Below are 11,530 nucleotides of genomic sequence, written 5' to 3'. Positions count from 1 at the left end.
GGTGGTAGTGGTAGTGGTAGTAGGTCATAGATTCTGGAAAAAATATGAACCTTAAAAAATGAAAAAAAGTTGAGACTTAAAACTTCAACTATGTTTTAAATATAAAGAATTGCCATAAACATGCTGTTGTAATTATTTTTTATTGTCACTGACATAGATATATATGAAATACCTGGGTAGTTTCCCAAAATTTATTTTTATTTATTTTTAGTGTCTACGACTTACGCCTATGGTCATTACGGATGCATACACATAGTGAGAAAAGGAAAATACGCTTAAAAATTCTGTCAAGAAGTTTTTTTAAAGGTAAAAATATGAGGTAAAGAACCTCTTCGTTTACCCTTGATTTTGCTGTGCTTGTGATACCCTTCTAGTTCCACACGAGAGGGACATTACGAAAGAATTCTGCTTGTGGACTCCGGATGCACAGAAAATCAATTTAAATTTTCATGCATCTTCCAGAACATTGGAGACGTACTCCTTTAGCATGGAGCAGCTAGGCTACTCTTGAGTTTTTTTTTTTTTTTTTTTTTTTTTTTTTTGCATTTTATCACAAAGTGTTCGGTTTAACAAGCTGAAGATTAGAGGCTAAGGTAGTTGTAGAAAAAACTGAAATGGTAATACAAACAAACTTAAGCATTTTTAGGTTAATGTCTTTTTGCAACGTAGATGTAATGAGTGAAATGAATTATCCTGTTCAGTGGTAACATTAAACGATTATCGGTAAAGTAATATAGACAGCTGTATGAATACGTAGATGAAATTAAGAGAAAATATTATTCAAAAGTTTGATTTATAAGGAGTCATAGTAACAATACTATAAATGCGAAGGTTTAATACGAACTATTTTTTTTTACCTCAGCATATGGGTGGCGAATTCAGATTTTATTATCATTGCTTATCAAATTGTACAGTACATGTCTTTTCACTTATTGGAATCTTTACAATAGGCAAATCCTTTCTGTTTACTTTTTCTTCTTTCATGGAGAATACTACTTCTTTGCTATTTATGTAGGAAAATGCGGATAGACTTTCATTTTCCATACTAGCTATTTCTTCTTTTTCTCTTTTATCACCTTGAAGGGAATTATTTTCTTTCTTCTGTGAAAGGGTTAATTGTCACTGGCTTGACAGAGTTCTGTGGAATTGGACCGCTGTTACTTACTTCTATTACTTCCTTATTGGTTCCTTTATTATTGAACCAACAGCTTTTAGTTAAATGCCCAACCTTCTTGCACGGTGCACAGCTTCTAGGCTTTCTGCACTCATTAGTGGAATTATTTATATACCCGCAATTTTCACATGCTGCCTTTGAAGATTGACAAGGCTTATATGTCATGGATGGACCATTCCTTGAATAATTCTGTCTTCCTTTCTGGTTAGGATTCCATTTTCTGTTGTAAGTTTTCCCTTGAAAAGGAGTGGATCTATTCCTTGCTTATCTGGCATTATTATTCGTTCTATTTGAATGGTTATCATTTCTGCCTTTTCTTTCATTTTGTTTTTCTATTACCCTTACAAATTCCTTGGAAAAATCTATCTCTGCCTTCTGTATTTCTTGTTTCATAGTTTTTAATGTGTGAAGGCTATTATTCTTGGGATCAGTTTTAATTTTTCGAATGGCCTTCTTTTCCTTTTCTCCTAGAGCATTACATATGGTTCCATGTGCCAAGTAGTTTAAGACGTATCTTGCATTAACTAATCCCATTCATCATCACCAACCTGTGTCTTATCTCCATTGGTGATGTTTGGTGAGTTCAAGTCTTCTATTATTTTGTCTAAGGCATTTTCAACATTTGCGTAGACCTCTGCCATGGATTCATAATTGGGATTTAGGAACTTAGTAATATGATGTATCTTCTTTACTCACGGGTTCCCAGAACATCAAAGAAATTGTTTTGAATTCATTATATTTAGTTAATTTGCTGAAGCTACCAGAATTCAAAGTTTTATGTACATCACCGTGTCCTGAACTAACGAGAAACAAGGCTTCATTAATTTTAGCTCTTTCATCTGTTATTCCCCCTGAAGATATGTGGCTGTCAGCATCAGATAACCAATGATTCACTGTATATCCTTCTAGTTTACTTTTGTCTGGCTTGTGTTATTACAGCTGCCTGATTCATACTTCTGTGTCGAAACGTGTCAGTACTATTAGTAATTATATTCTTAGTATTATTGGCACTGTTATGATTACTGTTATTTGTGTTATTAGGGTTAGTATTTCCTTGAATCACCATGGTTTGTGAAATTGGAACTGGACTTCTACTGCGTCTGTCTGGTGTTGGTCTTAAATTGTATGAGCTACCTCTGATAGTGTCGATTAATTCGTTTTAACGAATTAATCGACACTATGCATTTCCCCCCAAAAAATTCACATATACTACTCATCATTACACAACAGCAAAAATATCATATTGAAATTGGCATAAAAGTATCACCAACAATTAGTCAAACAAAATGATACACAGCACAATATTCAAAGAAAAATTATATGTATAGTTCATTATGCACAACAGTAAAAAAAATCCTCATGCACTGTTAATTCAAAAGTATACTAGTATACATATATATATATATATATATATAATATATATATATATATATATATATATATATTATTTATATAAAATTCCCTAATTTGAACTCAAAGTCCGCAACCTGTGAAAAGAAATATTATTCAAATAAAAGGGACATAAATAAATAAGTATTCAAAATCATATATATCACCAACCGAGTGTAAAAAAAAAAAGACTAAGATTTCTTAGCTATCAAAAAAAATCTTTATACTCTTATTGATAGAGAATTAAAAAAAATTATACTTTCTAAGAGAAAAAAATACGTAATCTTCTCACACACTTATAGAGAGAATAAAAAAAATTCAGCTACAGCACACTTGTGTCTGTTCGTTCGTTTTGCTTTTTTCCGATATCACTTGCTTCGTTGTCGAATTCCCCTGTTGTGTTTCCCAATCAATCTTGACTGACGCTGTTTTCTCGTTTCGTTGTTCGTCAAAGATTCGTCCATATCGAAAATTCTTCAGTAGTGTTGATTCTTAAACGGGAATGTGTTTTCGTTCATCTGCAATTCACTCCCCGGCTGCACCAGTTCCACGTCTCGACTCGATGATGTTATGTCTGCATCGCGCACTGTATGCCTTCGTTTCATAACACACTACGTCTCATTGTTTTTCTTCGAAGGGAAAACGAAACTGTTGTCGCTGTTGTATAAAGTCTATTATTGCACTTTTCATTTACGTCTTCAAGCAGGATTTTATCGATCACTATTATTCTTCGCCGTCGTTATTAATTCTAAGTTCTGTTCGTCGATTGGTATCACTGTTGTACCTCAAAATGTGTATTTATTTACCTATCTTCACTGCACGTTACGTCTCCTGGATCCACAAGCGCTGGCACCAACTTCATGTGGTGCTTTTTTGTAAGGTAGAGCGTTCGAGTGATATGATCGCTTACCTGCCTCTTTCTTCTAAAAGATTCGTTCTGCAGTCTGGTTCTATGTTAACTTTATGCTTCTTCTTAATGTTAGTTATGTATTAGTAATCTTACAAGGCTAAGTCTCTCAGGAGAAGTTTGAATGAGACGAACGGCAGAGCCTCTTTCTTTACTTGTGCAAAGAATTAGAGTTACAAGTACAACTACAAAACTTATAAATCTATTGTTGGACTCTGGCAATATTTCTGCTTCTGTACCTAACGACGGCTGCCAGTCCTCTCTGCCTTCTTCTGTCGGTCTGAAATTCAGCCACCCACGGTTCGAATTCTGCACCACCTCCATAGGCAGTTCAGGATCTGGTTCTCCACCCAACTGGATTATTGATTCGTGGAGTGGTGTTTCCTTATCTTGTCCCGATCCCCTTTTAGGTGGATTTAACGTGTTAAATCCACCTTTTCCAGGTGGAGTCAATAATTTAACATGTTAATACCTCCTCCTGGAGGCGGAGCTCCATTATCGAATGAAGCTGAGTAATTTTGGTGTGAGGTCACAGGTCAAAGATTTTATGACGGTCTTAAGATTTTAATTACGATGGTGTTATGGTTCAACTTCCTGTGACTAAGGTTTTGTTGATCAAATTCTGGCTCACACACCAAACTCAATTATCTCTCTCTCTCTTCCTCTTTCTCTTTCTCGTTATTTTCACTGAACATACTCTGATTATTTTCTCTCCTTCTCTTTCTCTTTCTCATTATTTTCACTGTACTTTGATTATTCACTATCTCTCTGTTTTTACGCTACCCTATCTACTATTATTTCTTATAACTATCATTATGAAATATTGTGAATCAAATAAGTATCAATAGTGAAATTTTTTTTTTAAACTCCGAAAGGTGAAGTCTTATTGTCGTAAATTCAAATTTGGGCTAATATTTCTCAGTATAACGCTACCTGGTACACACAAGGCGTGATCAGACCTCCAGCATACTCGAAGCGCGGGCTAAAATCTACGGTCAAATATAGCGTTGTTTCACTAACGAAAATTAAAATAAATGCTCTATATTTTATTAGAAATAATAATTCTCTTAATGTTTAATGTGCACATTATTTATTTTTTACATTGTCATTCTAATAAATACATTATAAATATCATATCCTGAAATTCCTGTATCTTTAAATCAATGCAAAACATCTTTTTCAGACCTCTTTAGGCTTTTCCATAGACCTATCCTACCCCCCAACAACAAGAAGAATACGAAAAAGAAGAACAACTTTAGGCTTTCTCCCCGAGTAAGCAAAAAAAATCCTTCAAGACTGACGCGCGTTATATTAGAGATGGCAATATTTTCTGGAAATTCCCCCGCTCCTTCCAGGCAGAATGAAAAATTGCTTTACTCCTAGAACGAAAGGAGGGAATTTATTGCCTCATGATGGAATAGTGGGTTGGTTAAAGGGATCGTGTTCTGGAAATTGCAATCCATCATTGCATAGCCAATATATCCAGTGAAGTGATCTCTATGAAACATTTTGCAGTCGACGTTTTGTATTTGCCACATAAATGTAAATATTACGTTCTCACTAAAGTACTGTAATAATATTGTAATATTATAATCCAAAGTATCTGTCATATATGTATATATGTGACAGGGAATATGTGAAATGACCAGTTCGCTTAGGAACATTTGAAATCCGAGGGCTTAGTACTAAACGCGGTGAAACAGTGATTCATCCACACTGTTTCGCCATGTTTAGTACTAGCCCCTGGGGAGTCAAATGTATTTCGCCGTATATAGTACTAGACCCTTGGGAGTCTAATGTATTTCGCCATGTTTAGAGTAGCCTCTGGAGAGTCAGATGTATTTCGCCGTATTTAGTACTAGACCCTTGGGAGTCAGATGTATTTCGCAGTGTTTAGTACTAGCCCGTGGGGAGTCAGATGCATTTCGCCCTATTTAGTACTAGACCCTTGGGAGTCAAATGTATTTCGCCGTGTTTAGTACTAGCCCGTGGGGAGTCAAATGTTTTCGCCATGTTTAGTACTAGCCCGTGGGGAGTCAAATGTATTTCGCTGTATTCAGTACTAGCCCCTGGGAGTCAAATGTATTTCATCGTGTTTAGTACTAGCCTCTCGGTGATCAAATGTCCATAAGTGCATTTGATTGCCCAGGGGCTAGTACTAAACACGACAAAACACATTTGACCCCTATGGAACTAGTATCAAACACGGCAAAACAGTGTAGATGAATCACTGTTTCACCGTGTTTAGTACCAGCCCTCTGGGATCAAATGTTCCTAAGCGAATTGGTTATTTCTCATATGCCCAAGGGATTTCGTGAAATCTTTGTATTTCGCATATTCCCTATAACATATATATATATATATATGTATGTATATATATATATATATATATATATATATATATATATATAGTATATATATATATATATTATATATATATAAAATATGTATATATATATATATATATATATATATATATATATATATGTACATATATATGGATATATATACATATGTATCTGTGTATATATATATATATATATAATATATATATCTATATATATATATTATATATATATATATATATATATATATATATATATATATATATATATATATGTATATATATTGGTACACATATGTATTTGTGTGTCTGTGTATATCATATATATATATATATATATATATATATATATATATATATATATATATATATATATATATATATATATATATCATATATATATATATCATATATATATATATATATATATATATAATATATATATATATATATATATATATTTATCTATCAATATTTAGCATTAACTGCGTCATTAATATCGAATTTACCTATCCAGAAAAATTACTTTCATCTAAAGGGTATTATAAATGATAGGCACATCTACCCTGACTGGATTTGAATGTACGCCTGTATGAGCTGACACATGAATAAATGTGATTCAGTCTACTCATCTATCAACAAAAAATATAAATTGATGTGTATTTCAAGTTAATTTTGATTGTAAGGGAAATGACTAAATTGGTCAACTTAGGTAATTTTATAAAAATATGTGGTCTGAGTCATTAATGTACACTCGGCAAGGGAATGTTAAGATACAGTTTTTTTAAATCTTCGGACATATAGTGTTTCAATAATGCCACACCTGGCAACTCTAGAAAGGGGCGGAGCTTCAAAATCGTAGCGTTTTTTTGCTTTCTAGATTTCCATTAACTTTACACTATAAAGATTCTGTAGAGGTCCTTTAATAATTTATACTTGAATGTAGAAACAGGCTCTATATTATTCGTTAATGTTGGTTTGGTAACGTCAGTTCAGGGTAGAATATCGATCATCCATTTTTAAAACCTACTGTGAAACTTTATTTATAAGTAATGTTTGACACTAAACTGACGTAACATTCATGCGTAATTGAAGACTGATCTTAAACAATGAGAGAAAGTTTTTTAAAATTTGGTCAGTACTTGTGGAAATCGTGAGGAACAATATAGTAAAGAATGAAATATTATGACGATAGAGAGAGAGCGCACAAGCATATACGCCTATCGATAGAGATACTTAATTCATTATATTTATTTTGAGAGATTAAGTGACAATATTTTTTTCAAATGTTTCAAAAGTGGAGAGAGAGAGAGAGAGAGAGAGAGAGAGAGAGAGAAACTTGAAGTGAAGGAAAGAGAGAGAGAGAGAGAGAGAGATGACAGAGAGAGAGAGAGAAGAGAGAGCACAAGCATAGGGCCTATCTATAGGGATACTTAATTCATTATATTTACTTTGAGAGATTAAGTGACAATATTTTTTCAAATGTTTCAAAAGTGGGGGGAGAGAGAGAGAGAGAGAGAGAGAGAGAGAGAGAGAGAAACTTGGAAGTGAAGGAGAGAGAGAGAGACCTTACCTTACCTTACAGACCTTACATCTTGTTCGGGTTGCCCCAGGTCCCTCAGTGTGAGGCACCTCTAATGTCTACCAGAGAGTTGCTAGTACATCTTCCGGTATATTTTGCATCTTCCAATCTTGGATGGTCTGGGATGCAGTTTAGATATTTGTCGAGCTTATTCTTAAACACATCTACGCTCACTCCTGATATATTCCTCAGATGAGCTGGCAACGCATTGAAATAGACGCTGCATTATCGATGCTGGGGTGCGTAGTGGATTAATGTCCCCGTGTGCTTTCCTTATTTTTCCTGGTATAGTTTTGGGCACTATTAATCTACCTCTGCTTGCTCTTTCTGATATTTTTAGTTCCATGATATTTTCTGCTATTCCTTCTATCTGTTTCCATGCCTGAATTATCATGTAGCGTTCTCTTCTCCTTTCTAGACTATATAATTTTAAGAATTGTAGTCTTTCCCAGTAGTCTAGGTCCTTAACTTCTTCTATTCTAGCTGTAAAGGACCTTTGTACACTCTCTATTTGTGCAATATCCTTTTGATAGTGTGGGTACCATATCATATTGCAATATTCAAGTGGACTACGAACATATGTTTTATAAAGCATAATCATGTGTTCAGCTTTTCTTGTTTTGAAGTGCCGTAACAACATTTCCCATTTTTGCTTTACATTTTGCCAACAGAGTTGCTATTTGATCATTGCATAACATGTTCCTATTCATCATCACACCAAGGTCTTTAAACTGCCTTCCTTATTTGTGATGGTCTCATTATTAGGTCCCTTATATGCATATAGCTTTCTTTCTCTGTCTCCATAATTATTGATTCAAATTTATCAGAGTTAAATACCATCCTATTTACCTCTGCCCAATCATATACTTTGTTAAGGTCTCTTTGTAGAGCGTTCCTATCTTCATCACAAGTAATTTCTCTACTTATTCTTGTGTCATCTGCGAAACTACTCACTTACCGAATCCTCACATTATTGTCCTATGTCTTCAATCATAATAACAAACAGTATTGCAGCTAACACCGTACCTTGCGGCACACCGGATATTACCTTGACTTCATCCGATTTCTCGTCGTTTGCAATAACTATCTGTTTTCTGTTGTGTAAAAAATTCTTTTAACCATCTTCCTACTTTATCCACGATATTGTGTTTTCTAATTTTCTTCGCTATATATTATGGTCTACTTTATCAAAAGCTTTTGCAAAGTCTAAATAAACCACATCTGTTTCATTTCCGCTTTTCATATTTTTGAATATGTTCTCACGGTGGACTAACAGTTGGGTTTGTGTACTTTTTTCCGGGTACGAACATGTTGTCCTTTATTAAACAAATTATTTTTATTAAATGTTTCATAATATTTTTCTTCATTACCCTTTCATACACTTTCATAATATGTGATGTTAGACTCACAGGCCTATAATTACTTGCCTCTAGTCTTGATCCACTTTTGAAAGTAGGGGTAATATATGCTAATTTGTGCTCCTCATAAATCTTGCCTGTATCTACACTTTGTCTTAATAATATTGCAAGTGGCTTTGCGATAGAATGAACTACTTTCTTTAACAAAATAGCAGGAATTCCATCAGGCCCTGCAGCAGCTCCATTTTTAATTTCATTAATAGCCTTGCACAATATCAGCTTCATTAAATCTATGTCAGCTAAATATTCACTATTTCATCCCTTACTTCTATATCATTATCTTCATTATCTATTCGGGTAGGGGTGAATTCTCTCTTATATCGTTCTGCCAGTATGTTGCAAATTTCCTTTTTTTCATTCGTTAATCTCCCTTCAATTCTCAGAGGGCCTATTTCTATTCTTCTTTTATTCATCTTCTTCGCATATGAGTATAATCGCTTGGGGTTTTGCTTGATATTTAATAGGGTTTTTTCTTCCAAGTCCCGTTTTTCATTTTCTTTTGATTGTATAATCTTTTGTTCTGCATTTTCTATCTTACTTTTTAGTTCTATAACTTTCCATGCATTTTTTTCTTTTGCAAGACCTTTTTTCCACTTTCTGATTTTCTGGAACAAGATCCTTCTGTCTCTTGGTATGCATGAATGATGTTTACTTTTCTTCTTCGGTATATATTTTTTTCCACTATTTTCTCCATATATAATATCTCCGTATTTACCCTTATGTCATCACTTACGAAAATGTTATCCCAATCTTTGTTTAAATTATTCTTCATTAAGTTTCTGGACCATTTTATATTTTTAACTGTAGAAGTTGTATTTTTTCCATATCCTTCCCACTTTTTTCATTTCTTGCTTATCTCTATTTTCACTTGCTTTGGAATGAACTGTTAATTCTATGACATTATGGTCTGAAATATTCGCATTATAAACTATTATTTCTTTAACATAATCATCTCGTTCACAAATACTAGGTCTAAAGTATTTTCCTTTCTTGTTGGCAGGTGATTTATTTGTTGAATGTTGTATTCTAGTAGCATATCTAATAGCTTTTCAAATTGCCTCTTATCTTCTGCACTACTATTACTCTCTTTTTTATATGTATAAGTACAACCACAATCTCCTATTCGTTCTTGCCATTCTACGAAAGGAAAGTTGAAGTCACCAGATAGGAGAATAGTCCAGTCCTTGTGATTTCTACATATATCATCCAATTTTTCAATTATTAAGTCAAACTCTTTAGTATTAGGAGGTCTATATATTACTATGTTCATCAATTTTTCAGATTCAAATTCTACCGCTATTAGTTCACATTCTGAGTTACTATATTTCTCATATATTTTTCCTTGTTTTTTGTCTTTCCCATATATTGCGGTTCCCCCTTGATTCCTATTTTTTCTATCTGATTCTATAAGTTTGGAACCCTTTATTTGATCATCATTCCCAGTCTCTTGGGAATACCAGGTTTCACTTATATTCATTATATCTATTTTCTTTTTATTTTGGTTAGTTCTTCTAAGTACTCTATTTTTCTTTTTGAGTTACTCGTAACTAAACCCTGCGCATTCATCACTATGATGGTTTGCGTGTTTTCTCCTTCATTTAATACTGGTATTAAGTAAGGATTTTCCATGTCTCTTTCCTGTTTCTGGTATGTTGTTCTTTTTTTCATTTCCAGAAATTCTGGACATTAAAAAATCCAACTTTTCCATAATATTTGATCTTCCTTCATCATAATTATTCATTTTGTGTCTGAATCTGCAATTTTCTCCGTTTCTGCAATATCCTCTTGCATAATAAATACAGTTATTATCTCTTGAGTAGAATTTCGGAGCTGATGCTTTGAAATTTTTTGCTGACACCTCTGCATATCTCATGGTGGTTTGCTTTTCTCTTTTACCTGATATTCTTGATTTCTCTCTTTATTTGTTTCTTTCTTATTTTGGATTTTATTACTTGGTTGGTTATTTATTTGATTATGATTCATGGCTACAGGGTGCATATATTTGCATTTTTTGTCGAACTTACATCCTTTTCCTTCTTTTAGGTTTTTACATATTTTTGGATGCAGATCTCTGCAATCTCCCCACCATATCCATCTAAGTATGCACATTTACCATATATTTCATAGTTTTTGACATATCTTAGGATGTTTGTAGTAACATCTTTCTCCAAATCTGCAATTCCCTCTTTTCAAAAGGTTGCAGATTTTGTCTTTCTTGTCTATATTTTCCTCTTTCCCGTCATTGTATAGTCTGGGTAGAGCCTCTTCGGGATTTGCTTTTCTGTTGTCATATCGTAATTTATTTCTTCGTAGGTATGCTGCTTTATGCCTCATATGTAGTATCAATGAGTATCTCTGCATCCATACTTTTATCTTGTTCTTTGTTTTCCTTATTTTTTTTCTGTCATTTCATTTTTGTTTACTTCTCTTCCGTTTTCCTCTTCTTCTTTTTCTTCTTCTTTTCTTCCCTCTTCCTCTTCATCCTCAACTATTTGTACATTCAATCTTGATTAATACACATTGTCTATCCATGATAGACAGTTGAACAAAAAACTTCTTGTATCTTTTCTCAATCTTGTATTACCTCAGCACACTGTGGATGGGTCGGAATGTTGCATGCAGCACATTTTCTGATTAGGTTTTGTGGATTGACTATGCTATAACCAAACCTTACACAGTTTTGCATTGCTTTTTGGCATTCTTTTTCCTAATGCAT

The sequence above is a fragment of the Macrobrachium nipponense genome, chromosome 7 (genome assembly GCF_015104395.2).
Source record: "Macrobrachium nipponense isolate FS-2020 chromosome 7, ASM1510439v2, whole genome shotgun sequence".
Classification (NCBI taxonomy): Eukaryota; Metazoa; Arthropoda; class Malacostraca; order Decapoda; family Palaemonidae; genus Macrobrachium; species Macrobrachium nipponense.
The sequence above is the reverse complement of the archived record's forward strand: the minus strand, read 5'-3'. Positions refer to the sequence as shown.